General features: G+C 48.9%; 1 long non-coding RNA gene across 1 annotated transcript in view; it reads right to left on the bottom strand.

The window, feature by feature from the left end:
* LOC311597122 overlaps positions 1 to 12,719 on the bottom strand; it is a 34,126-nt gene extending 21,407 nt beyond the window's left edge. The window contains exons 1-2 of the long non-coding RNA XR_014779101.1: positions 12,539 to 12,719; positions 9,267 to 9,366 (exon numbers count right to left, since the gene is read on the bottom strand). This is a non-coding gene — a long non-coding RNA (uncharacterized lncRNA). The remainder of the gene's footprint in view (positions 1 to 9,266; positions 9,367 to 12,538) is intronic.
* Between the last annotated feature and the right edge of the window lie 13,037 nt (positions 12,720 to 25,756).

Below are 25,756 nucleotides of genomic sequence, written 5' to 3'. Positions count from 1 at the left end.
AGAAAGCTCCATGCTATCTATGGCTTGGAACCTTAGCATTGCCCTGAGGCTCCAAGGCTGGGGCCCCCGGGGTGGTAATTTTGAGGTTGAGGAAACTGAGAAATGGGGCCTTGTGGGGCCTCAGCCTCTTCCTCCTTGCTCCCTGGCTGCTGATGTAAGTTGGCTCACGCTCCACCAGAAGCTTCCCGCTCGATGCAGTTTCCTGCCATAGGCCCAAAGCAATGGAACCAACTGACTATGGGCTGACTATGGGCTGACTATGGGCTGACTATGGGCTGACTATGATGATGATGACTATGATGCTGGGATTTAAGGCGTGTGCCACCATGCCCGGCATGTGCATGTGTGTGTGTGTGCGTGTGTGCGTGTGTGTGTGTGTTTATGTGTAAAGTATACATGTATATGCAGCCTCTTATGTCATGCCAACAGGACAGGTAATGTCTTGAGCGAAGGGGCTAGAGCGATGGCTCAGGGGTTCCAAGCACATTCTGCCCTTGCAGGGGATACAAGGCTGATTCCAGCACCCATGGGTGGCTCACAGCCAACTGTCACTCCAGCTCCAGGAATATGACACCTTCTTCTGGGCCCCCAGGGACATTAAACTTGCGTGCATATACCCACAGGCACACAGACATACACATAATTTTAAAGAATGAAATCTTTATAATGTGTTATGAATGAAAATAGATGTGCTTATAGAATTTTTCTGAATAGTCCAGCGGATCACAGGAGTCTTCTGAAGAGGTTGTAGCTATTACCTTCAAGGACCTGGTGGTGGAGGAGCTTGAGGGGTGGGGAAATCAGTGCATGAAGAAGCCCTTTCTTGGGTTACAAGAAACCCTTACTTATGACGGCACAGGGAAAGAATTCAGGAAAGGAATTCCCTCTGCTATCCTATGAAAACACACACGCAGCAGGACTAGACCCCCCTCTCTGTAGGAGACCACTTGTTCCTATATTTTGTTTTCTCTCGCCTTTATAGGACAATAAATCACTAAGACGTAGGCATGGCTTCAGAAGTCAAAGAGGGCCCTGGGGGATGGCGCCCTGGGAGAGAGGACATGCCACATAGCCTGACAGCTCGAGTGTGGCTCTCCAGAAGCCATGTGAAGAATCTGTACTCCCAGCACTTTCACAGGGAGATGGGAGGGAAACCGGAAGAAAGACCCAGACACTCGCTGGGCTGCTGGCCTGGAGTGTGCAGCCAAACAGCAGCAACAGGAGAGACAGACCCTGCCTCTAAACAAGGCGACCGGTGAGAACTGACTCCAGAAAGTTGTGCTCTGTCCTCCACATGAGCACTGTGTCATGTATGTGGCCACACTCACATACACATCATACAAACGAAAGCCAAAGGGTTTCCATGGGTTTCCATGTTTTTAGATTTTTGTTTCTCTGTGCTGAGGGGTGTTTGCAGGTCACAGGACAAGTTCAACTGTCAGCCCTTGCTGTCCACCTGGTCTGAGACAGGGCCTTGTGCTCACTGCTTCCCATGCCAGGCCAGGTGGTCCCAGAGCTTGTGGGAGCGCTGGAACCGGGGAACATGCGCTACTGTGTTCAGCTTTACGTTGCTCCTAGGGTCTTCATACACTCGCAGAAAGCACTTTACCAATCAGCCCTTCCCCAGCATACCATTCCTAGCCATCTCTGCCGAGTCTCGTGTCAGGGAACTCATGCTGTTCAGAGAGCTGGTCCCACTCTCTTGTGCAGATAGGCTGCACTAATTAGATTTAGTAAGCTATGCAAAAAAAGATGAGGAACTGGGAAAGGGCTGTGCTTGGAGCGCCAGGCCAAGTAGGAGAGGAGTTGATCAAGATACATTGTATATACATATGAGGTTACCAAAGAAAAATTCAAATTATTCTAAATATTTCCTTCTTACTTCACAAAGTTACAAGGTTGAAAGTTTAGTGTATCTAATTTGAATGTTATTTGAAAAAAAAAAACATAAACCCTTGTTCCTAAATCACTGAATTTGCACTGAAGTATTTGATTAATCAAAGTAGGTTGACTGAGTGATGAGGACTAAAGGTTAGCATGGCTTTAGTTTCCCTAGGATGTACATGACCGACGTCCAAATGGTTTATAAAAAGAAGATTTGGGCTAGGGCTATAGCTTTGTGGATAAGATGCTTGTCTGGCATGTGCAAAGTCTTGCCTTCGAGCCCCCAAATCACGTAAACCAAACACGGTGATGTGTACTTGCAATCTTAGCACTTGGGAGGTGGAGGCAGAAGGATCAGAAGTTCATGGTCATCTTTGGCTGTTTGTGTGAGGGTCTGAATATAGCTGAAGTCACTTAGGACTGATGCTAGGCCCCAAAAGGTACTACTGTTTTGTCTTTTGTATCACGCACTCTGGTGATACAAAAGACTTCATAAAAAAGAAGGGAGGAGGGGAGGGGAATAAGGGAGGGAGGGAGGGAGGAAGGGAGGAGGGAGGAGGGAGGGAGGGAGGGAGGGCAGCATCAGAAGCCCCCTTTCCCCACCTCACACCCAGCTTTTGATCTGATCTGGGCACACAGTTGCCCTGTGTTGTGTTTTCCTATCCTGAGACCAGCTGCCTCGGTCACTTATAAACAGAGAAGCAAGGGCTGGCATCATAAGGTGTCTAGTTTCAGAAACATGTGTTCTTGCTAGAGCAACTCAGCAGCAGGTGGCCCAGTGTCCCCAGACTACCCAAATCCAGGACAAGTGGCCCTGTCAATCCTCAGTCATCCATCTCCCTGGGCTTATCTGCAAGTCATCATGGAGGCTGAGGAGCTGTGGTGGCCATGGCCACCCAGTGTGCACAGATCTCACACTTCCCCCTGCAGCTCTTATCCCTTGTCAGCAAGTCTTCATGGTGAGCTCAGAATCGCCCAGGGATGAACGAGGAACAGTTTGGCCCAGCTTGGCTTTCCTGCCCTGCAGTGGCCGACATGTGGGGGTGGGAAGAAAATTGGTTTGCTTCTTTGTGGGGATGATGGCGACAGCAGCCAGGGCCAAGCCCAGATCCTCGCTCCCTGTAGGGGACTGAGGGACTCTTGACTAAGCCTGTTTGGGAAGCTACCTTATCTCTCAGCTGCTAGCTGCTGCCGCTTGAGCCTTGCTGCCCTACACTGCTCACTCTGGCCACAAAATGAAGCCATGAATAAAGACAGTTAAGAAGCCCTGTAGGGCCAGCAGATATCTCTGTAGGTAAAGATGCTTCCTGATGGCCTGAGTTGATTCCCTGCGACCTCATGACAGAAGGAGAGAACTGACTCCCAAAAGTTGTCCTCTGACCTCCACATGTGCCCTTGGTGTGCCTGTGCTGCCTCCCACAGGCACATACACACGCTCACAATAAGTTGACACAAAGGTAGTAAAGGTGCTTTGGTTTTGTTGTTGAAGAAGCCCTATTGAAAAGCCCACATGGAGAGACACTTGAGACTCCTGGCCAGTAGTCAATAGGGACGTGACATTCATGGAGATGAATCTTTGTAAATTGGTCATGGGAGGCCCAGCAAGCGTGGACTACAGCTTCCTCAGCAAGCCTTGGAAAGTCCTGGCCATCCTCGGCTGAGAATGAATCTCACCAAAGACTCTTCTGCCCTGCCCGTGAGGCCTTTCTTCGGATGGTCTTTGCATCTCCAAGTGTCCCCAACATGGTTGTTTTGGACACGCTCTTACTGGTGCTTTCAAAAGGGAGAGAGGTATTAGTGAGGATCTCAGGCCTGTGACCTCCAGCTCCGTGTGCCCAGAGCGTGAGAGTCGGGAGAGGCTACTACCATCATAGGTGGCCGGGGTGACACACTGCCTTCATGTCCCTCCACAGAGCTCAGACAGGCTGAACCTTCCAAACTGATTCCGTCTTAACTCTGTGAGTTGAGTGAGAGGAGAAGAGGCAGAACACGGGCCCATTTATTATTCAACACTTGCTATGTACTCACAAATATTTAATGAGCTAGTGTGGCTTGCCGAGTACTACGCTAGTAAAGGGAAGCAGATGTGAAAGGGCTAACCTCTAACCTTAAGGAACTGGTAAGCCATGATGTCAAACTTATGGTCCAGGGGTCTCCAAAAGCAGCATCCACCCAGCTCTGCTTTCCAAAAAGTGTAGGTTAGGGCTGGGAATGTAGCTCAGCTGATAGAGTGATTGCCTAGCATGCGGGAAGCTCTGAGTTTGATCCCCGACAGTGCATAAACTGGGTGTGGTGGCTTACATCTATAATCCCAGCACTCTAGAGGTGGAGGCCGAAGGACAAGGAGTTCAATATCACCCTTAGCTATAAAACAAGTTGGATGTCAGCGTGGGCCGCATGAAACCCTGACTCAAATGGGGGGAAAATGTAAGAGATACACCAACATAATTTATTGTCCCGTGTGAGCTAGAACTCCCACAAGCTAAAAGTTCATGGGAACAGACATGATTAATTAGAAGTTGTCATGGAAATGCAATGTCATTAATTATGGAACGTGAAGCTGTTCAAGTTCACTTTCATGAGCATTACATCATGAAACATCAGGAGACCTCTGCACAAAAAAGGCTCATTCTAAACACTGTCTGCAAAATAGCTCGTGTTATCAATCTGGGTGTGAGACAGGCTCTGCCCACAGGATGTCTGAGCATGTGGTCCATTTCTTTTTTCAGCCTGACGCATGACTGGTACAACCTTTGAGATGCTGTCGCAACCAGATTGTGTATGTGTGTGTGTCTATGTATATACACACGTGTGCACGTATGCTCATGTGTGTGCATATCCGTGTGAAGTAGAGACCAGAGAACAACCTGTCTCCCTCCTGTACAGGCCTCCCTAAGTGCCTTCGTGACATGATCCTAAGTTCACCAGAGTGCATGATACAAAAGACAAAACAGTACCTTTTGGGGCCTAGCTTCAGCCCTAAGTGACTTTAGCTATATTCAACCCCTCACACAAACAGCATCGGTTTTAGTGGAGAAGGCTTTTGGCAAGGGGTACCTGGAGGCATGGGACCTTCAGTGTTGGAGTCCCCCCAGCCTCTGTCCTAGGCCCTGCAGGGCAAGGCTGCCCATTCCCAGGCCTGCCTTTACCATCTTTAAGCTAGTGCTTTTTAAACCTGTGGCTCTGGCGAGGTCTCCCTCTCAAGTGTCAGACCCACATAGCCAGCTGCTGCACAGTGACTACTTCTGTCACATGCCAATCTCCCTGGGTTGAAAAAGGGATCGATTGCTTCCTGCCTCATGCTGGCTCCAGCTCTGCGCTCGCTCATCTCAGTCTTTATTCAGTTGTCCAAGCCAGACGCCCCGGCATTAATTGTCCTCAACACCTCCCTCCCCCTAGGCTCTGGCGTCCCTCAGTCAGCATGCCCCGAGCATCCTTCTAACACAGCTCTGGAATCTGTTCACATGGCCTCTGCTCCTCTGGTCAGTTCTCACTGCTGTTATCCCCACAGCCTGCCACCCAACCTCCCTGTCTCCAGGATTTCCCACATTCATTTGGTCACATTGGTATCATGGGATACTTAGGTTTTAGAAACATAATCACACTTGCTTAAAATGTACTATTGGGTTCGGCGGCATAGGTCTGCAATCCCAGCCACTTGGAAGGCTGAGGCATGACTATCATAAGTTCAAGGCCAGCCTGAGCACTTTCGGGAGATCTTTCCTCAAATAAGAATTTTTAAAAAGTTAATGGACTGGGAGATGGCTCATCTGGTAAAACGCTTGTAGAACAGGGTCCCGAACTGGATCCCCAGAGCTCGTATGAAAAGCCAGGGTTGGTGGCACAGGCCTGTGTTCCCGGCTGTGGTGAGAGGCGAGGAGGGGACCAGTGGATCCTGGAAGCTGACCTGGGCTAACCTGGGCTATGGGGTGAAGTCCCAGGCCAAGGAAAGATCCTGTCTCAATCAAAAGGTCACCCAAGAACTGACACCTAAGGTTGTCCTCCGAGCCTCCATACACACGCCATGTACAGGCGTGCCCACCCTCCATCCTCTGTGGCCATGCACACACATCACACACTCACACAAACAGTGGTAGTAAAAGGCGGGGGCTGGGAACGGATGAAGCTCAGTGAAGGAGCCCTGGGCTTAATCTCCAGTGCTGGGAGCTTGGTCACCTGGATTATGGGTTAGCTTGAATTTTGATTGCATCATGTACTCAGAGTTAATGTACTCAGAGCTGAGGTGCGCTCTCCAAATAAAGAATCCAGATTAATCACTTGATTCCCTTCACGCGTGATCTAGATCCCAAAGTTCTGGATTTCAGTGTCTACCTACGACAGGACATGCCATTCCCCAACCTGACACTCAAAGCCCCATGTCCCCCAACCTGACCACTTCCTGCAATTCTGATGCCACCTGCACACCAGTGGCCACTCCTGGCCCCTCAATTCTCCTCATACCTAGCTGTTCCTGTGGATAAGGCACGGGACCTTCATTCCAGCGGGTCTGTGCTCATGTGCCATGCCCCAACCCTCCCAGATGGCGTCTGGGTTTTATTCTGGGCCTCTGCTGCTGCCTGGTTATTCCCTTTTACCCCCTTCCTACTTCCAAGTCTTCGGGCTTTGATATAAGCACTCCTTCCCAATCGTCCTCTCTACAGCGGTCTTATTTCTCCTTGCATTTAAAGTATGATTGTCCTCTGTGTATCATCATCATCATCATCATCATCATCATCATCATCATCACCATCATCACCATCATCATCATCATCATTCTCCCTCAGACCTATAGTTCAAGATGTAGCTATCCTCAGATATATACCTGTATCTAGATGAGGGAGGGGGGGCAGGAGAGAGAGAGAGAGAGAGAGAGAGAGAGAGAGAGAGAGAGAGAGAGAGAGAGAGAGAGAACTGTCTCCACGTTACAGACTACAAACCCCTGGGGAAACAGAATTATGTCATACATTTTCCTTCCTAGCAATTGTGTAAGTGGTTTGTGGACTAAGAACCTGTTCAGCTTTGAACTCTTTCTCGATAACGCTGGAGAATAAGAAGTCCAGCCTGACAGGTGAATCCAGGAAGTAAAGGAGAAACTATTACGGTTTGAATGTGAAATTGCCCTCCTCCCCATCAGTTTGTGTGTTTGAGCACTTGGTCCCCGGCTGGTGATACTGTGCTGGGAGGTCATAGATGTTAGGGTTCAAACTCAGGATAAATGGCTAACTGGGGTGCCTATTTAACATCTCAAAGTGGACGCTGGCCACTAGGTCTGCCCAGCTTCTCTCAATATCTGTTACAGAGTCATCCCCCAACCCCTGCCATTTTGGACACAGGGTCTCTTGCCCTTTTGGTGCTCTTCGTCCTTGGGTTCTTGCATGCTCTCTTTACTCCCTCTTTCTTCTCTTCCTCTCTCACCTCCCCACCCCCCCTTTCATGGCCAGGTTCAGTCTGGACCTTCCCAGATGCCTCTGGCTGTTTTCTCCCTCATATCTACAATAGCCCTTCTCCTCTACCACACCTAGAAGCTGTCATGTCTGCAATTTTTTTTCATTCAATAGACTCTTTTGGACAAGGAGTCTAGAGATAGGGCAATAGGGTGGGGCGAGAGTTATGGCGCCCCAGTTCCAACCTAAGGTCTGTTCCTGGTTCATGTGAGAAGCCGTTGTCACAAGTCGTTCCCACCACCCCTCCTTCTGTGCCAGGATGGGCTATCTCGCCTTCAAACCAAGAGGCAAAGTAAGCCTCTTCCACCTTAAGTGGCTTTTTGTTCGATAGGTATATTGGTCACAATAAGAAAAGGTAGCCAGGTGGTGGTGGCGCACGCCTTTAATCCCAGCACTGGGGAGGCAGAGGCAGGCAGATTGCTGTGAGTTCGAGGCCAGCCTGGTCTACAAAGTGAGTCCAGGTCAGCCAGGGCTACACAGAGAAACTCTGTCTCGGGGGAAAAGAAAGGAAGAAAGAAAGAAAGAAAGAAAGAAAGAAAGAAAGAAAGAAAGGGTAATTAACACATAAGGACTACAACAGTGTTCCCCCAGTGCCTGACATGTAGAAAGTGTTCAGTAAACACAAGTTTTCGCTCCTGGACATCTACTGCAGAGCTGCAAACACGCTAAGTACTGGATAATTACCTGCAGGTGGATGGCTGATGAATAAAGGACTCAATCAGAGAAACTGACCCCGGAAGACATGAGCAACCCTGTCAGAGAAATCAAGTAGCTCCCCTTGGCTAGCCCAAGCAAGACCTTCTGCCTGAGGGGAGACCTAGGCGGGGACGGGGAGGGGAGCAGCATAGCCTGGCAGTGAGGTCATGAAATATTCACTAATAGGAAGTCAAGTTTGATTTAGGTGTTGCTGCTGTGGGCAGCTGAGTTTTGTGTGCTTGACTAAATTTGTCATCTGTCAAGATTCCCAGAAGAACGTAGGGGAGCTCATGTGTCTTATAAATGGAAAATAAATCCTTACAGCAATCAGTTCCCATTGGTGTAAACTTGGCTCCAGGATCCTCAAGAAATGAGAAATCGGGGACCTGGGGGATGACTCAGTTGGTAAGTGTTTTCAGAACAAGCTTGAGGATCTGGGTTCAGATCCTAGCACTTGTGTAAAACAAGCCTGGCTCCACACACACCTATAGTCCCAGGGCTGAGAGACAGAGGCAGATCTTTGGGACTCACCATCCAGCATGGTCTATTGAGCTCCAAGTTCAGCGAGAGACCCTGTCTCAAAAAACAAGGTGAAAAGCAACGGAGGAAGACACCAACATACACTTCATGCAGGCACACACAGTCACCCAGGAAATGAAAATATGAAGACCTAGCCACTGTCATTGGTACTTGTAGAAAAGCCCTTCCGGGGGATGGAAAGATGGATAGGAGGGACCCTTGCTGAACACACACATGACATTATGAATCGAACCCCCAGCACTGATGTAGGAACCTATGCATGGCTACACACGCCTCCTTGGCAAGCTCCAGGCCCGGGGAGAGCCTGAAGGCTGATCAAGTAGTGAGTGATGGAAAACTACCAACACTGACCTTTGACCTCCATAGCTATACGCGCGCGCACACACACAGATACACACACACTCATGCACATATATAGGCACACACTCATGCAGACACACACTCATACACACACACAGACACATACTCATGCAGACACACAAACACAGACATACTCACACACACACACACACACACGAGAGGTGGGCACGGGTACCTTTTTCAGATACTGACTGTGACTGGTTTCCTGCTTTGTCTGCTGGGTGCAGGGCCATGGTTCTGGAGCCCTGTGGAGGGACTGGCCTGTGGGCAGCGTCTGTAAAGAGGGTGACTGGTCCCTCTCCTCTCTGTTCAGCACAGGGAATGATGGGGTAACAGATTCACCTGTCGATGATGGGGTAACAGATGCACCTGTCGTTCCTCCGAACCCTTTCTTCATCCCCTCTCCCTTCTTCAGTGGCGACGACATCCATGCCCGGCATTTCTTTGAAAAAGAGAGGTTGGAGTCAGGGTCCTTCTTGGCATAACTGATTTTCCACAAGTCCACGAACAATCTGGAGACATTTACTCTCCATGGAAGACAGGTCACCTGAAAGGCAGGTCACCCGGAAGGCAGGTCACCCGGAAGGCAGGTCACCCGGCTCCAGAATTCCTCTTGAGGGTCTGTGGAACCTAAGGGATCTGACGATAGAGCTCACTGGATCTACCAGTTTACACAGAATGGAAAAACAAAACAAAACCTGACATTTACCATTTCCTTCAGTTACTGTTTAGAATGAAAGCAACATACCCCGGTCCTGTTGCCTGAGTGGGTGACCTTTTTATCAAAAGAAATAGTTTTTTTTTTAAGAGAGAGAGAGAGAGAGACAGACAGACAGACAGACAGACAGACAGACAGAGGGGGGGGAGGGAGAGAGAGAGAGAATGCACTTGTGAATGCAGATGTTTCTAGAGTCCAGAAGAGGGCATCAGATCCTCTGGAGCTGGAGTTACAGGTAGTTGTGACCTGGAAACCAAACCCAGGTCCTCTGCAAGCGCAACGCTCGCTCTTAACTGTGGAGCCATCTCTCCAGCCCCACGGTTCTCTTTATATCTCACTTGCGCTGCTGCAAAACTCTCAAATTATGATTTGCCTCCCATTCCCCTCCCTGCTCTTAGAAAGTGTCTCAGCTCAGGAGGCCTTCAAAATCTCTGTGTACCAGGGGAGGTCTGGAACTTCCGGTCCTTCTGCGAGCATGCGCAGGCTGTTTTGGCCAGGGTTAGCGATCAAGCCAAGTGTGTGCTAGGCAACCACGCCACACGGAGCTACATCCCAGGCCCTATTTTGGTTTCTTGCTCTTTTAAACTGTCTTTTAAGGAACCGTTCTTAGGTGTTGCGGGTGAAATAAACAGATTGCTGTTAGGCGATCTAGGAGCCTTTAGCTGCCAGATGGCTTCCTAGCATGACTCACCATCCCTAGTGGGTCTCTCCACTGTGCCTCAGAGAGAGGAGGGGACAGACATGAGGTAGCCCACTCACTCACAGTTGGCTTCAGGGCCTCTGATGAAAAAGAATTTGTGGTGAGAGGCCCTGGCCTGGGGGAGAGACTGTTTCTGGTGAGGTCATAGGGAGGGACTGCCTCCCTGGGCAGAGGTGGGAGCCTGAGAGAGCCATCAGGAGCAGGGGCAGGAAGCAGGACAGACAGAAAAAAGGAGTCCTGCCTGAGCTTTAGCCATCTTTAGGGGTCTCAAGGACCGACTTTGAAGTTTTATCCCCCGGCAGGCTCAAGCTCTAGGGAAAAAACAAACAATGGGCTTTGTCCCCTCCTGCCTAGGAGAGGACCCAACCTTGCATTAGATGGTCTGACCACAGCTGAGCCCCGCCCCAGCTCACAACACCCACACACCACAAAGCTGCCTAGCACGCCCCACGTCTTCTGAAGTTTCCTCGGAGTGTGGATGGCTCCTCGGAGTCCTTGCAGACTCACAGGCCTCGCTATAGGTGCCGAACGGGGGTTTCAGAGACAGTGTCCTGGGAGAGCTAAGGTGTTTTGCGTCGCCTTTACAGTCTGAGAACTGAACACAAACTGCACTCAACCCCACCTACCCACCCGCACCATCAACCCCAGTCCCACCCCGACCCCAAGCTATACAGCCTAACAGGATCTAGGTTTAAACAAAGCTCCAGGCTGATTTTGGTATGCAGCCATGTTTTGTAACTAGGATGGCATGGGTGCCCTTAATCCTGGCATTCAAAGCCTCTGAAACCAGGCCCTACTTTACACAGAAGGGCATCACAATAGAAAACACAAAGGGCAACAAGATACAAATAGCAATAGTTAACATGTTTAAAGATTTGCGTGCGTGTGTGTGTGTGTGTGTGTGTGTGTGTGTGTGTGTGTGTGTGTGTGTGCTGCCTATGCAGATGAAGCTAATGCCATTAGATCCCTTGGAACTAGAGCCCCAGGTGGGTGCTGGGAACCAAACTTGGATCGTGCGGAAGAGGGCCTTACCTGTGGAGTCATCTCTCTACCCCCAAAGCTAACATTTCTTGAGTGTCTGTTATGCAGAGTTTGGGCAGGCCACCATTCAATCGGCCTGGTGCCTCCGTGATAATCTCTTTGCCGGCAAGAAAGTTAAAGTGCACACATAGCCAATGAAGCATAGATATGGAATTCGAACAGCCATCTGCCAAATTCCAAAGTTTATGCGGTTGACTTAGAGTGACCCGCTATCCAGGTTCCTGGGGACTGAGGGGGCCGCTCGACACATGGGACTTTGATCACAGAAACCGAGAACACCCTATGAATCACATGCTGTTAAGGCTGGTGGGGGAGGGGGGCTCCTGTCTGAGACTGAAGCGCCTGCACCACTTTTGACCACGTGACATTGAGCAAGCTTCTCCACCATGGGCTCCCCCGCCAGAGGTCTCATCTGATTGTCACACCTGTCACAGAGGTGACCATGAAGTAAGACAGCATAGATGGCCACACCCATCGTGTGGCCCACATTGGCAGCAAAAGTGAGCTGCACACAGATGCACCTGGGATGGGCTGGTTTGCACTATCTAATTGGTACTGATTTCAAGTCCAGAAGGAAAAAAAAATCTGTTTTAATCTTCAAGTAATTTTTTATTGTCTCCTCCCTTCTCTCTCTCCCTCTGGGACTCATTCGATCAATATATTCCAAAGTCTCTCAGTAGAGCTGAATTATCTGAGTTCTCTCTTGTATTATATTATTTTTATTTACTTTTTTTTTTAATATGGGAAAGTTATAACATAGTCCCCAAACTACACAATAAAGTTTCCCATATTTGGGGAAAATCTCAGAGGCCAGAAGATTTGGATTGCAGTGTCTAAGCCTCACCGAGGGAAAACTCTCTTCCTGACTGGGGGAATCTCTTGCATTTATTAAAATGATTTTTTTCATTTATTTTTAACAACTGCATACACATATAATGTATTTTGCTCACATTCAGTCTTGCCATTGCCCTCACTTGTCCCCTTCCACTGCTGAGGGGGAGCCCCACCCCCGCAGTGACAGAGGTCTGGGACTCACTCACTGCAGGTCGGTGCGACCCCGCATTCCATGAGACAGAGGCAGGGTCCCATTCTCAAGGGTTACTTGGGGTCCTCATTTGTCGTCTTCTCCCTGTGACTCAAACTTGAGTTCCTTACCAAGGTTTTAGGAAGTCTCGTGGGGTAAAGTGGCTTCACTGGTCCAGTGTTTTCCTTAAATGAGGAAGCCCCAGGCATGACCCTCTGCATTCGGAGGGGGAGAAAAACTGTTGAGAGGAACTAGGGTCGTTCTATTTCCCAAAGAAAGACCCTGACGGGAGTGGTAGCGCAGCTTATGCGAGGTCAGAGTCCGCCTGAGAAAGTGGGTCCACCCGCTTCTGCAGCCCCCACTCTTCAGCCCGGCTTCTTGGTTCCGCCCCCCCTCCCCACCCGGCTTCTTGGTTCCGGGCAGGGACTCTGGAAAGTTGGCACTGTAAGGAGCAAGGGGCTCTCTCCCTGTGCCCAAGCAGCCTGCTCAGGACTTCGGAAAACAGACAGGCCCAAGGAGCAATTTTTCCAGTGGGCTGCAGCGGCACACAGGGTGTTCACCTCCAAATGAGATGCATTCGCCACAGCTGGGCCGGCTTTCGCCACCACCCACCGCCACCACAGCAAAGCGTGCCAGTGTGAGGTTTATTGGAGTCACAGGGGCCAACCGAGTAGATCAAGTCTGATAAGCTCCTCCCCCTTTATCACAGAAGCCTGAAGGCAGCACTGCAACCAGAGAGTGAACACCCTTTGCCAAGGAAAACAGCTCTCAGCTTTCTGTCAGGGTCTTGGCCCTCACGACTCCTCGCTGCGGGCAGAACTGAGAACGTGGCAATATTCCTCCTTACCACCCATGATGCAGCTGTGCTTGGCGCTCTTTCTCCCTTCAGTGGCCTTGTCACTGGGCTGGGCCTACCCTGGGGAAGGCAGCCTGGAGGAAGTTCTTTCCTAACGGAGGCCTTCAGACTTAAAAGAAAACGTACCTTGAAGCCGGCACATCTACATACACATGTTGCTTATTAGCTTTCAGATCAGATGCTATAAAATTAGATACTAGGAAAAAATTTAAAGTACAAAATAATAATGAAGGGCTGGGGACGTGGCTCAGCTGGTAGAGAGCTCGCCCGGCGTGCAAAAGTCCTGGGTTTGGTCCTCAGTTCTGCCTAACCTGGACGCAGCAGTAGATATCTTGTAATCTCAGCCTTTGGGAGGCAGAGGCCGGAGGAGCCGGACAATTTGAGGCGAGCCTCAGCTTCAAACAAATTGGAGGCCAACCTGGGCCTCTCAGAGAATCGTTACAAGGCATACTGACATTTTAAAAAGTCCGAGACCCATTTGAGAAAGAGAGAAGTGGGGGGAGAGGAACAGGGAGAGGGAAAGCGGGGGGGGGGGGTGGGGGGGTGGGGGGGGTGGGGGTGGGGGGGGGGGTGGGGTGGGGGTGGGGAGAAGGGCGCGAGGGGTAGAGAGAAAGGGGAAAAGAGGGGGGAAGAGAGAGACTCAATTTTTTTTATAATCACCAGGTTCCTCCATTGTAAACAGTTCCTGCGACCGTCTTTCAGAACACACGGTGTAGACACAACTCTAGAAACTCTTGTTGATTTTTATTGTTGTTAAGATTTATTCATGGAGGGGGTGGGCTGGGGGGCGTGGCAGGTGATCCTCCAAAGGTCTGAAGAGGGCATTAGATCCTTTGGGTTGTTGGAGCTGTCCAACACCGGTGCGGCGATCTGAACCTCAGGCCTCTGCAAGAGCAGCAAGTACTCTGAATCAGTAAGCTATCTCTCTAGCCCCAAATGTGGACTGTTTTGTTGTTGAAGTGACACTGTTTTTCTTCTCCTTTCTCTCGTTGATTTGAGACAGGTTCTTATACACGCTGGGCTAACCTTGAACTCCCTATGTAAGCCTCTACCTCCCAAGTACCCGGGATTATAGCGTGTGTTACCACACCCAGGTTTTGAGGTGCTGGGAATCAAACCCAAGATTCCAGAGGTGCTAACCGAGCACTCGAGCCACTGAGCTACATCTGCACCCGCCACTGTGTACTCTTCAGGAGTCCTGCCTGATCCTTGTGTGCAGCCATAACTGTGTTCTAAGGGAAAGATGGGGCCAGTGACAGACATCCCTAGATTGTTTAATTCTGTTTCTTTAGCACTCCCTCCCCCTACCTCCACACGCTCTTGCTCATACCTCCATTTGCAAACCTCCCGTCCCCCTCTCCTTGTCCTGTTCTATGAAGGCCCCTGTATGCTCCTGCCTAGTTCCCTAAAAAAAAAATATGTACCAAGAAATGTTCCTGGGTTCATTGCTGCCAAGAGTTTGACATCTCACTCTCAGGTCCCAAGTTGCTTTTTTTTTTTTCCCAGACAGCAACTCTCTATACAGCCCCTGAATATCCTGGAACTCACTATGTATACTAGGTTGGACTTGAACCCACAGAGATCCACCTGACTCTGCCAAATTGCTCTTGGCCTTTAGAGAGGCAGCTGCATGGTGGTGGTGGAGGAGAAGTTAGAGGTGGAGGACTGAGGTGTGGAGGGCCACTGGGAGGGACAGTCCAGACACTCCAGCCACACTCTGCTGCTCTGTGGTAGGACAGAGCTGGGCACAGAGGTAGACCAGTTGTCCGCCCCTCACCTCTTTTTCCTCAAAGGTGTGCAAGTGAGTCTCTCATCTATGCCCAGATAGGCCCACGTGCATAGGCCAGGCCCGCAGCAGAGCCGGGACGTTCACTCACTGCAGCACCCCCTCCTCTAGCTTTAAGCGATCTGGAGAGCAAAAAGCAAAACCTGGATCCCCTCAAACCCTTGCCCAGCCCCATAGTTAGGGCCTAACCTCCCCTCCACAGAGTTCAGCTTACAGAGTCCCAAGTCCTTGAGGCTGTCCCAGGGAAGAGACAACTCCCGGAAATCCTACCAGAGCAGAATCCACCTGACTTAACCAGAAAGGGTGGGAGTGTGAAAAGAGGTGGGAAGGCAGGGAAGTGCAGACTGACTAGCAGATGCTGCTACCTGACGAGGAGTGGAGAATCATGGGAACAGAAGCCAGCCTTGGGCCTCTAGCTGATGAGTGGGTCATCACGGCTGCTTTTCAGTTGACATAGTCCCAGAAATAAGTTATGTGTTAGGAGGACAGTGTGGGAAGAGCAGTCCTGCTTGAGAGCCATGTTAGACTGAAGACTTGCCTGGGTACTCCAGGCTGAAGAGACTGTGGTCATCCCCAGTTTCACTTTCTCATTAGCAGAGTCAAAAGCCTCGGTGACTCCAGAACTGCTCCCCTGGGGTCCTGTGAGATCGAGGGACTTGTTGGTGGCCCAGGGCTAGCACTAGCATTCTCAGACACCTGCACTGTGTCTGTTTTCAGCTCTCTTTGACGGACATTTACTGGTTTTGTACAGCATGAGGCAGCACGTGCATGTCCAGGGATGCTCTTGAACATCACAGCTCAAAATAGAGACTCAGAATTTCAGCTTTTACTTCCTATCTGGGGGACTTTAAATAACCCACATCACACCTCTGGGAGGGGGTGCAGGAGGGAGACAGAGAGAGCCATGTGCATGTGGAGACACGCTTGAGTGCCATTCTTCATGATGCTGTCTTCCTGTTTTTCTTTTTGTTTTTGTTTTTGTTTTTTGTTTGTTTGTTTATTTTGTTTGTTTGTTTGTTTGTTTTTTGAGACAGGATTTCTCTGTGCATCCTTGGCTGCCCTGGACTCAAATTGTAGACCAGGATGGCCTCAAACTCACAGAGATCCTCCTGCCTCTGCCTCCCGAGTGCTGGGATTACAAATGTGCACCGCCACCACCACCGCCTGGTTCAGCAGGGCTCATTTTTGTCGTCCAACCCTCATGTATGTTCCAAGGATTCAGGTCACCAGGACCAAACTCAAGGTTTTATGCTTGCATACCAACTGCGTTGTAGACTGAGCCAACGCCCCAAGTGACTCCCACCCCATCTCCTCATCTGGTCAGTAAAGACTGTAGCTGCAGCCACCCTGTGAACCTGGTACAGAGAACAACTGAGCTAAAGCATAAAAAGCTTAAACATGTGAAGCCGGGTGTGGTGGCACATACCTTTAGTCTCAGCACTTGGGAGGTAGAGGCATGTGGATCAATGTGAGTTCGAGGCCAGCCTGGTCTACAAAGCAAGTCCAGGACAGCCAAGGCTACACAGAGAAACCCTGTCTCAAGAAGAAAAAAAAAAAGAAAAGAAAAAGAAAAAGAAAAAAGGCTTAAACATGTGCTGCAACAGAGTCAATACATTTTTGTTACAAAGGATGAGGCTTGTTACAAGCACACTCACTCTAGTAATGAGCTCAGAAGTCATTTGGTCCCTAAACTGTGCTTCCACGCTGGTCTGATTTATTTATTTACTATGTATACAGCACTCTGCCTGCAGGCTAGAGGAGGGCACCAGATTTCATTATAGATGGTTGTGAGCCACCGTGTGGTTGCTGGGAATTGAACTCATGACCTTTAGAAGAGCAGGCACTGCCCTTAACCTCTGAGCCATCTCTTTGGCCTCCTGACTTTTTTTTTTTTTTAAACTCTCAAAAGTACTTATGAAACACAGAGGCTCTGGTCTCAATCCAGAAGATCTCAAACCAGACAGTGGAGTCCAGAGTGGTGTGTCCAGTTGTGCCCAGCTGATCCTGATGGAGGCTTAAGGAAAGCTGCTCCAGAGACCTAAGAGGAGAGCTCCGCTCTCTGACACTTCCCCAGGCCAGGCAGAGGACAGCTGGCTTTGGAACCCTAAAAAGGCTTGTGCTGTCTGGCCGTCCCAATTAGTAAGGCATTGATGAGGAGATGATTGGAGCAAAAGCAGAGTCCTGGGGCTCATAGGCAGGCAAAAAGTTGAAGCAGGATCCAAGACAGAAGGGAGAAAAATCATCAAAGGTCACCTGCAGAGGAGCACATATGTTACTGAAACACACACACATACACACACACACACATACAGGTACATACATATATGCACCCGAGTGCATTGCATATGCACACACATTGCGTTGGGCTGCCTGGTGTCCAGCCAACTTCTTCAGACATTTGTTCTTGCCAACACCATGCCTGTGCTCTGGATTAAAAAAAAAAAAACAAAAAACCAACAACAACAATCCTGACCTGCCCGCCCCAAACTACAGGCTCAGAACACTGTACTCATTTACCATGGGCCTATGTATTCAGCTCCATGCTGAAGTGTTTCTGGTCAGTGGCAACACTGGCTGAGCAGAGTCTCTGCCAGAGCACTCTCTTCCGAGATGGCCTAGTCGGCTTCCTGCTGCTGTGATAAAACACTGACAGAAAACAACTCGCGGAAGAAAGGGTTTATTTGAAAGAAGTCAAGACAGGAACCCAGGAGAGGCAGGAACTGAAGCAGAGACATGAAGAAACACTGCTGGCTGCCTTGCTCCCTGCCTTGTTGTACCTGTTTTCTTAGACACTCCAGGACCACCCACCAACTACCTACAGTGGGCGGGGCTCTCCCACATCCATCTTCAATCAAGAAAATGCCCCCACCGGCTTGCCTTTAGGCCAATGTGATGAAGACATTTTCTCAATTGAGATTCCGTCTTCTCAGATGATGTTAGTTTGTGTCAATTCGGCAAAACACTGAGGAGTGAGGGTTCAGAAACTTAGTATCCAACTGGAAGCGCATTTGAACACACACTACCATAGGACGCCTAGGAGAGAGAACCTGGGGGAGGGAATATGTGGGTTCTGGGGTTGGGAAGGGCAAGCAAATTGTCAGAGGAAGGAAAGGATTCCAGTCAGATGGCGGCCAGAAAGAATGACACTAAGAAGGAAAAGGAGACAGGGTGCCTAATGAAGAGATGTTTTCATGGGGCTGTGGAGACGGAGGGATCTGACACCCAGACGTGCCTGCTTTCAAGGCAAGGAGTCTGGTCTTTATCTGCAGGTGATGGAGAAGGCTGGCCCCATTACCGAGGGCAAAGATAAAAGGCAGAGCGAGAGGAGGAGCTTGCTTTGGGACAAGGTTGAGTGTGGTCCCCCTACCACCACCAGAGCTTTCCCGACAGAGCTTCCTGGGAAGCCGCCTAGTGCAGAGACAAGCCCCCGCTAGAGGCAGAGAATGGAGAATCCTCTCATGAAGTCCAGAGTCCCAGGAGAGCACTCAGCAATGAAAAGGCCATAGGAAGGCATCTGCCACAGCCAACGGCCTTCACCCCACTGCACAACTCAACCTCAGAGTGGTCCAAGAACAAGAGACGTCACTTACTGTAATCTTGCCTTCCCCTGGGGCTTGCTTTTCCCGTCATCCAACTGCGCCCCCAGGTCTGCCTGGAGCCAAATTAGGCCTTGGGTTTTTATCCAGCCATCTACCAGACAAGTCTCCCAGGAAGGGAACTGGGACTTCCTGCTTCCCTTGTCACTTCCTAAATGTGTCACGGGGGCTTAGGGCTTAAGTGAGTGATACAGCACTGGCCTAACACTCTGTGGGACTCTAGCCCTAAGGCCCAGCACCACAGATTTAAACAAACCAATGGTGTCTTAGAAACTCTGAACAAGCAGGGCCCTATTTCTGCCTTTAGAGCCCTAAAAAGGATATATTTAAGTCCATTGTCCCTAGAGCATACTGAGAGGCAAGGTGACCTGTGTCCCCCTGTGCCCACTTCCCCACCTACCTGGGTAACGCTAAATTCTTTCTTCATGTGTCACAATTTTTAGCCATGTAGAGGTGGGAAGGACCATGTTGCGCGGGATGGTGAGATACAGGTATTTCCTAGGGTTCCAGTGTACCTCTCCTTACGTACTTTTCTTATATTTTTGGCTGTGAGACTAGCTATTAATGGCTGAGCCATCTCTCCAGCCCATTGCTTACTTTTCTATATTTCTACCTGTTGCCCTATTTTGATAACTTCCATGTTTGCCTCGTGATCAGGCTCCTAAAATGGTCTGGTATTTCCCAAAGCCAAGAGGGTTTCTATGACTGAGAGGTGGTGGACCTTTCTTGTACAGAGGAGGGCTCTGGTGTCTGTTCATACAAGCTTGCAGCTTTTTCACTTCTCACTAGCTATGACCTTAACCTTGTCTGGACTCCTTTATCTCTAAACTGAGACTATTGTATAATCCCACAGGGATGTGATGCAAAAATGTGTTCGTATATGTAAGTGTTCACTGCCATGTCTGGCACACAGTAAATATGCAATAAGAATTAGCTGTTGACCCTGTCTCAAAAAAGCAAAAATAGAAAGAAGAAAGAAAGAAAGAAAGAAAGAAAGAAAGAAAGAATTAGCTGTAAGCTGGCCATGGTGGCACACCTTTAATCCCAGCACTCAGGGAGTCAGAGGCAGGGATCACTGTGAGTTCAAGGCCAGCCTGGTCTACCAAGTGAGTCCAGGGCAGCTAAGGCTACACAGAGAAAGCCTGACTCAAAAAAGTATTAGCCGTAACTGGAGGCCGGAGAGATGGTTCATATGATAAAGTGCTTGTCCCAGAAACACGAGGACCTGCCTTCAGATCCTCAGCACTCAAGTCTGTCCCAGCCTGCGGGGTTTGACTAAAACTCGGGAGGAAGGTCACCTGTTGAAAATGCAAGACACAAAGAAGGAGAGCAAGTCTGATTGATCAAAGTCTCAAACTTTATTAGTCAGAGAGCAGCTTTTATAAGTCAGAAGACAGGGGAGCATATTGCTATAGCAACCCAGCTGCAGGCTTTTCTCAAAACACAGGGAATTCCAGGCAGGGTCATAATGTCCTGCCACACAGGGTATCTTGCTTTGTCTTCATCTTTAGTCTAACTGCTGACTCACAACAGGGTCAGCTAGTTTCTGGTGAAAGGTAAGCTCTGGGAAAGACAGAGACTTAAAGGTGCAGACTTGGACAAGATGGCTGAACATTGGCCATATGGCCTATTGTCTCCAACACAAATCAAAAGCAGGATATGAGTTTGCGATGGTGGTGCACGCCTTTAATCCCAGCACTCGGGAGGCAGATGGAGGCAGATCTCTGTGAGTTCAAGGCCAGCCTGGTCTACAGTGCTAGTTACAGGACAGCTACACAAACAAACTGTCTCAGAAGGAGGAGCCAGAGGAGGAGGAAGAAGAGGAGGAAGAGGGAAAAGGAAGGAGATGAGGGGGAAGGAGGAAGGAGGAAGAAGGAAAAAGGAGACAAGAGGAGGAGGGTGGCATATACTTGTTGGGAGGTAAAGACAGGCAGACCCCAGGGGTACACTAGCCATTCACCCTAGCAGAATCAGTGAGCTCCGGGTTATGAGAGATCCGGCCTCAAAAATAAAATGAAGAGTGGTTGAACACCTGGCGTTGATTTCTGCTCCCACCTCTGCACCCTCAGACGGCATACATACATACACACTCAAGTCCCCCTGGTCCTGTTCCTTTGCTGAGAGGTTCTGGGTGTCTCTTTAGCAGACTAGACCCTGGATGAAGGACTTGTTTGCAGTCATACAGCAAGCCCAGGAGAAAGCAGCTCCTCAGAACGGCTTGTTCAGAGCCATCCTGCCACTTTTCACCTGGCTCCATCTGCGGGGGTCTCAAGCACCTGCAGAGAAGCTTCCAGGAACAATTTGCACTCAGCCACTGAGTCACCTGGGCCACCTATTGAAAACGTAGAGTGGTGTGGGGTGTGTGGGTGTGTGTGGGTGTGTGGGGGTAGATATTCGTGTGTACACACTGGTACCCAAGCATGTGGAGGCCAAGACTTATGTTAGAAATCCCCATCCATCACTCTGCCGCCTTATTCAATGAGGCGGAATCTCTCAAGCAAACCCAGAGCTCATGTGTACGTGCAACTCTTGTCACAAGCCAGCATGCTCTAGGCATCCCCCTGCCTCTACCTTGTAAAAGTAGAATTAGGCAGTCTGCCACACCCACCTCGGAATGCAAGCTCTGAGTCTTGCTCAACCACTGAACCACCGCCCCAGCCTGCTAATTCAATAGGATTTTAACAAGCACAGCCAACCCGTGCTGAGACCAGGCGGTTCTGAGCCAAGTGGTCCCCACATTGAAAGATGTCTCTTGAGGCTATAGATGGCTGCGCTCTTTACAAACAGCCACACAGCTGGTAGTGGTTGCAGTTCCCACACGGTGTTTCCGGGATTTAGAGCATTCCTTCATCCTTTTACCCTGAGAAGGAGTGATAACTCTTTCAGACACAAAACTACTTGTATGCCTGCACCATCTGCAGGGCATCCAACATGGGGATTAGCATTCCTCTGGTCATTGTTCACCTAGGTAGAAGCTGCCAGTGGGATTGTGGGTAACCTCTCTCGTAGCCCCTGCTCCTCACACATCAGTGTCTGCAAAAATCCTGTTCCTTGTAATGACAGCTGATACTGCTTCAGAAAGAAGCCTTTTGTCTTGAGTTCCTGGCAAGCAGTGGCTGAGCAGCCCTAAGGCCCAGCTGGGAGAGACAAAGGTCATAGTAGTGGGGCCTGCTTGAAGGAAGAGCGACTATGTGTGCTTTGTGGAGCAGTGCATGCGCGCGTGCATGTTTGTGTGTGTGTGTGTGTGTGTGTGTGTGTGTGTGTGTGTGTGTGTGTGTGTATGATGTATGGTGTGTATGTGTGTGTGTGTGGTGTATGGTGTGTGTGTGTGTGTGTGTGTATGTGTGTGTGTGTATGTGTGTGTATGGTGTGTGCGTGTGTAAGGGGGTGGTGGTGCAGGTGCCCATGTGAGCATGGAGGCCAGAGAGGGATGGTGGGTGTCTTGTTCCCTGGAGACAGGCGCTCTCACTGTACCTGGGCTGCAGCCAGCAACTCAGGGGCTCTCGTCTCCACCACCTGAAGCTCTGGGCTTACAAGGCACATATGGCCATGCCTGGATTGTTTTACATGAGTGCTGGGGTTTGAAGTCAGGTCCCCCAAGCTTGCACAGGAAAATGTTCGGGTTTTTTTGTTTTTGTTTTTGTTTTTTTAACCTACTGAACCATTTCTCCAGCTCAGGACTGTAACTCACTATGCCTGCTTATCAATGGACTGCAGCTAAGAACAGGTATCTGCTGGGAAACCAGACTGTTTAAGTGATCAGCTTGGGTGTATGATTGGAAAGCGCTGACAGAAGTCACCCCGCTTGTGGCACACTGCACTTAGATTTGGGGAGTCCTGTTTACATCTCTGCTCTTAGCATTCTCCTGCCCAGAACTTGTGCCCATACTCAGGCACATCCATCTGTATTTTCTGTGTTTTGTCACACTGAGATATAACGAGGCCTGCTGACTCCGGCTGGCAAGATGGCTCAGAGGGTGACGGCACTTGTCACACACACTAGAGACCAGACTTTGATGAACAGAACCCATGTAAAGGTAGGAGAAAACAGACAACATGACGTTCCTGTGCACACCCCCATCATCGTCGTCATGATAACAGGGTTTTGTTTGGTTGAGTTTTTTGGGTTTTTTTTAGTTTTTTTGGGTTTTTTGTTTTGTTTTGTTTTTGTTTTTTTAGTTTTCAGTTTTTCAAGACAGGGTTTCTCTGTGTAGCCCTGGATGTCCTGGAACTCACTTTGTAGATCAGGCTAGCCCAGAACTCAGAGCTCCTCCTGCCTCTGCCTCCTGAGTGCTGGGATTAAAGGTGTGGGCCACCACTGCCCAGTGATAATAAATATTTTAAGAGAAAACAGAAAGCAATAAATGTTATAGTCATATACATATATAAACAATGTCAATTATCACAAATATGAATTGATTAAGCTAATCTGCTATGTGTATTCTCGCACACACACAAATATACATAACACAGGTACACACAGAAGAAATTTTCAGATTGAGCTTAATGACTAGAAACAAATAACTTCTGAACACTTTTCTTGTGCTAGGCACTGGGCTAGGACCTAGAATCCAGCTAGCATCTACTAAGAAAAGACTTACGAGAAACCAAGCACAGGAAATATTTAAGTTTAAGAACCTGGAGTGATGCTGGGCGTGGTGGCATACACCGTTGACCCCACACTCAGGAGACAGAGGTAGACAGATCTCTTGTGAATTTAAGGCCAGCCCGATCTATATAGCAAAGCCCAGGTTAGTCAAGGCTGCACAGTGAGACCTGGTCTCACAAAAAACAAGAGAACGTTAAAAACAACTACAACAAAATTAGGGCTGGAGCGATGGCTCAGCAGCTAAGAGCTCTTGCTGCTCTTGCAGCGAAGCAGACTTTGGTCCCCGACATCAGGCAGCTCACAATACTTTGTACCTCTGTGCTCCAGGGGGATCACATGCCTCCTCCTAGCCTTCTTCAGTAACCATGAATACATGGCACATATACATAGACACACATACACACACATACATTCATATGTAAAGATAAGTTGTCTTTTATTTAGGAAAAAAAAGATAGTAGTTGATACTAACTAAAACAAATTTAGCGAAAATCAATGAGTAAATATTCACTATTGAAATAAAATAAATCTTAATACAAAACATGGACAATATTGATAAGAAAGACAACTTACCAATAAGAACAATTACAGTTGTTATCCTGAACCTATAGTACCTTACAACATTCCTGCAAAATATATAAAGCAGAAGCTGGAAAAATTAGCCAGGTGTGGTTACACCTGTCATTCTAGCCCCCCCCCCAGGCTGAGGCAAGATTGCTGGGAGTTCAAGGCCAACTTGAGCTATAGAGGAAGCCATTGTCTCAAAAAAAAATTGCAAAATTTATTTTTAAAACAATATTATTGGTAACCCACAATCAAATTTTAGTAAGTTCTCTTAGCAAGTTTTAAATAACAATGAAAAATGGTGAAACATAGAAGGTGTGAGCCCCAGTCCACTGTGGAGGCTTGCACTGCAGAAATGAAAACAGCTTTTCCTTTTCCTTTTTGTTTTATTAGCACATCTCCATTTTATAAAACAAAGGGTTTCATTGTGACGTTTATATGTGTGTATCATGTACTTTGATCAAACTGACTTTTTCTCACCCTCTCTTTTCCCTCCTCCCCCCTTCAGCAATCTCTTTCTTCTTCCCAAATCCCTTTCTATTTTTAGGTCTTTTTTTTTTAATCTGTTTTTTTTTTCCATATGGCAGACATTGTTGTATTTGCTTTCCTGGCTTACTTTGCTTACCACAAGCTCTAGCATCGTCCACTTTTCTGCACACAGCATGATTTCCTTCTATTTTGTTTGCTTGCTTGTTTGTGTTTTTCAAAACAGGGAATCTCTGCGTAGTCTTGGCTGCTGAAACTCACTCTGTAGGCTCAGACTCAGGGACCCACCACCTCCTGAGTGCTGGGAGCAAAGGCGTTCGCCGCCACTGCCCATCTGATGACGTCATTCTTTACGGCTGAATAAAACTCCATTATTTGTACAAGCTGTGTTTTCTTTATCCGTTCATGTGTCCGTGGACACCTAGGCTAATTCCATAGCTTTCCTACTAAATAAGCAGCCTTTCGGGGGACATGCTTACAGGAATTAGCAGTGCACCCGGAGTCACAAGGGGCACACCAAGTACACGAACAAACTGACAGGATAGGGAGCATAGTCTCTGACCTCAGTTCAGTAAAGCTGTCAGCAAGTGAAACATCTCCACACAAGCCTAGGTGTTAAGAAAGCTCCTAAAGGCACGTGTAAACAATAAGTAAAACAATAGCCATAAATCACAAACTATAACTCCAGGATGATTAAAAAATTTTTCTAGTAAAATGCAAAAAACAGATGCATAAACAGGATTGCCAGCCCACAAAAACACCGTGGCACAGGCACATACTGGCAAAATGTTCTGAAACAGCAGAGGTGAATCCTTAAAGCTGGGCCAGTGGGAGCCCACCGTGGTGGCACATGCCTTTAATCCCTGCCCTTGGGAGGCAGAGGCAGGTGGATCACTGAGAGTTCAAGGCCAGCCTGGTCTACAAAGCGAACCCAGATAAGAGTATGTTTCAAATACCTTCTGTTCTTCCATGCATCTGCTCATGTGACTCACAAGGGGCTTAAGACATCTCTTTTCTAGATCAGTGTGTGTGTGTGTGTGTGTGTGTGTGTGTGTGTGTGTGCGCGCGCGCGCATGCGTGCTCCCAGGCACACATGCAGAACTTGCCAGACCAAGTCTCTCTCACTGGAACCTGGGGCTCACAGATTAGGCTAGGCTGGCTGTGCAGGGAACCCTGGGAATCTCCTGTCTCTGTCTCCCCAGCACTGAGATTAAAGAACCATTCAGTCCTTTATGTGAGTTCTAGAAATCAAGCTTAGGCCCTCATGTTTGGACAGCAAGCACCCCACTGACTGAGCCATCTCCCTGGCTCCCAGGCTAATTTTCAGTCGCAGCCAGTTCTTGCTCCGGATACGCCTTCAGTAGCCACTAAACCTAGGGAGAAGGGCTGTCTCCTAGTCCCGTCTTTACAGTCGGACCTAGTATAGTGTTCGGGCTTCACGGAGAGACTTCT

This window comes from Acomys minous (assembly GCF_964271855.1).
Source record: "Acomys minous genome assembly, chromosome: 5".
Lineage (NCBI taxonomy): Eukaryota > Metazoa > Chordata > Mammalia > Rodentia > Muridae > Acomys > Acomys minous.
This window is presented reverse-complemented; position numbering and strand designations above follow the sequence as displayed.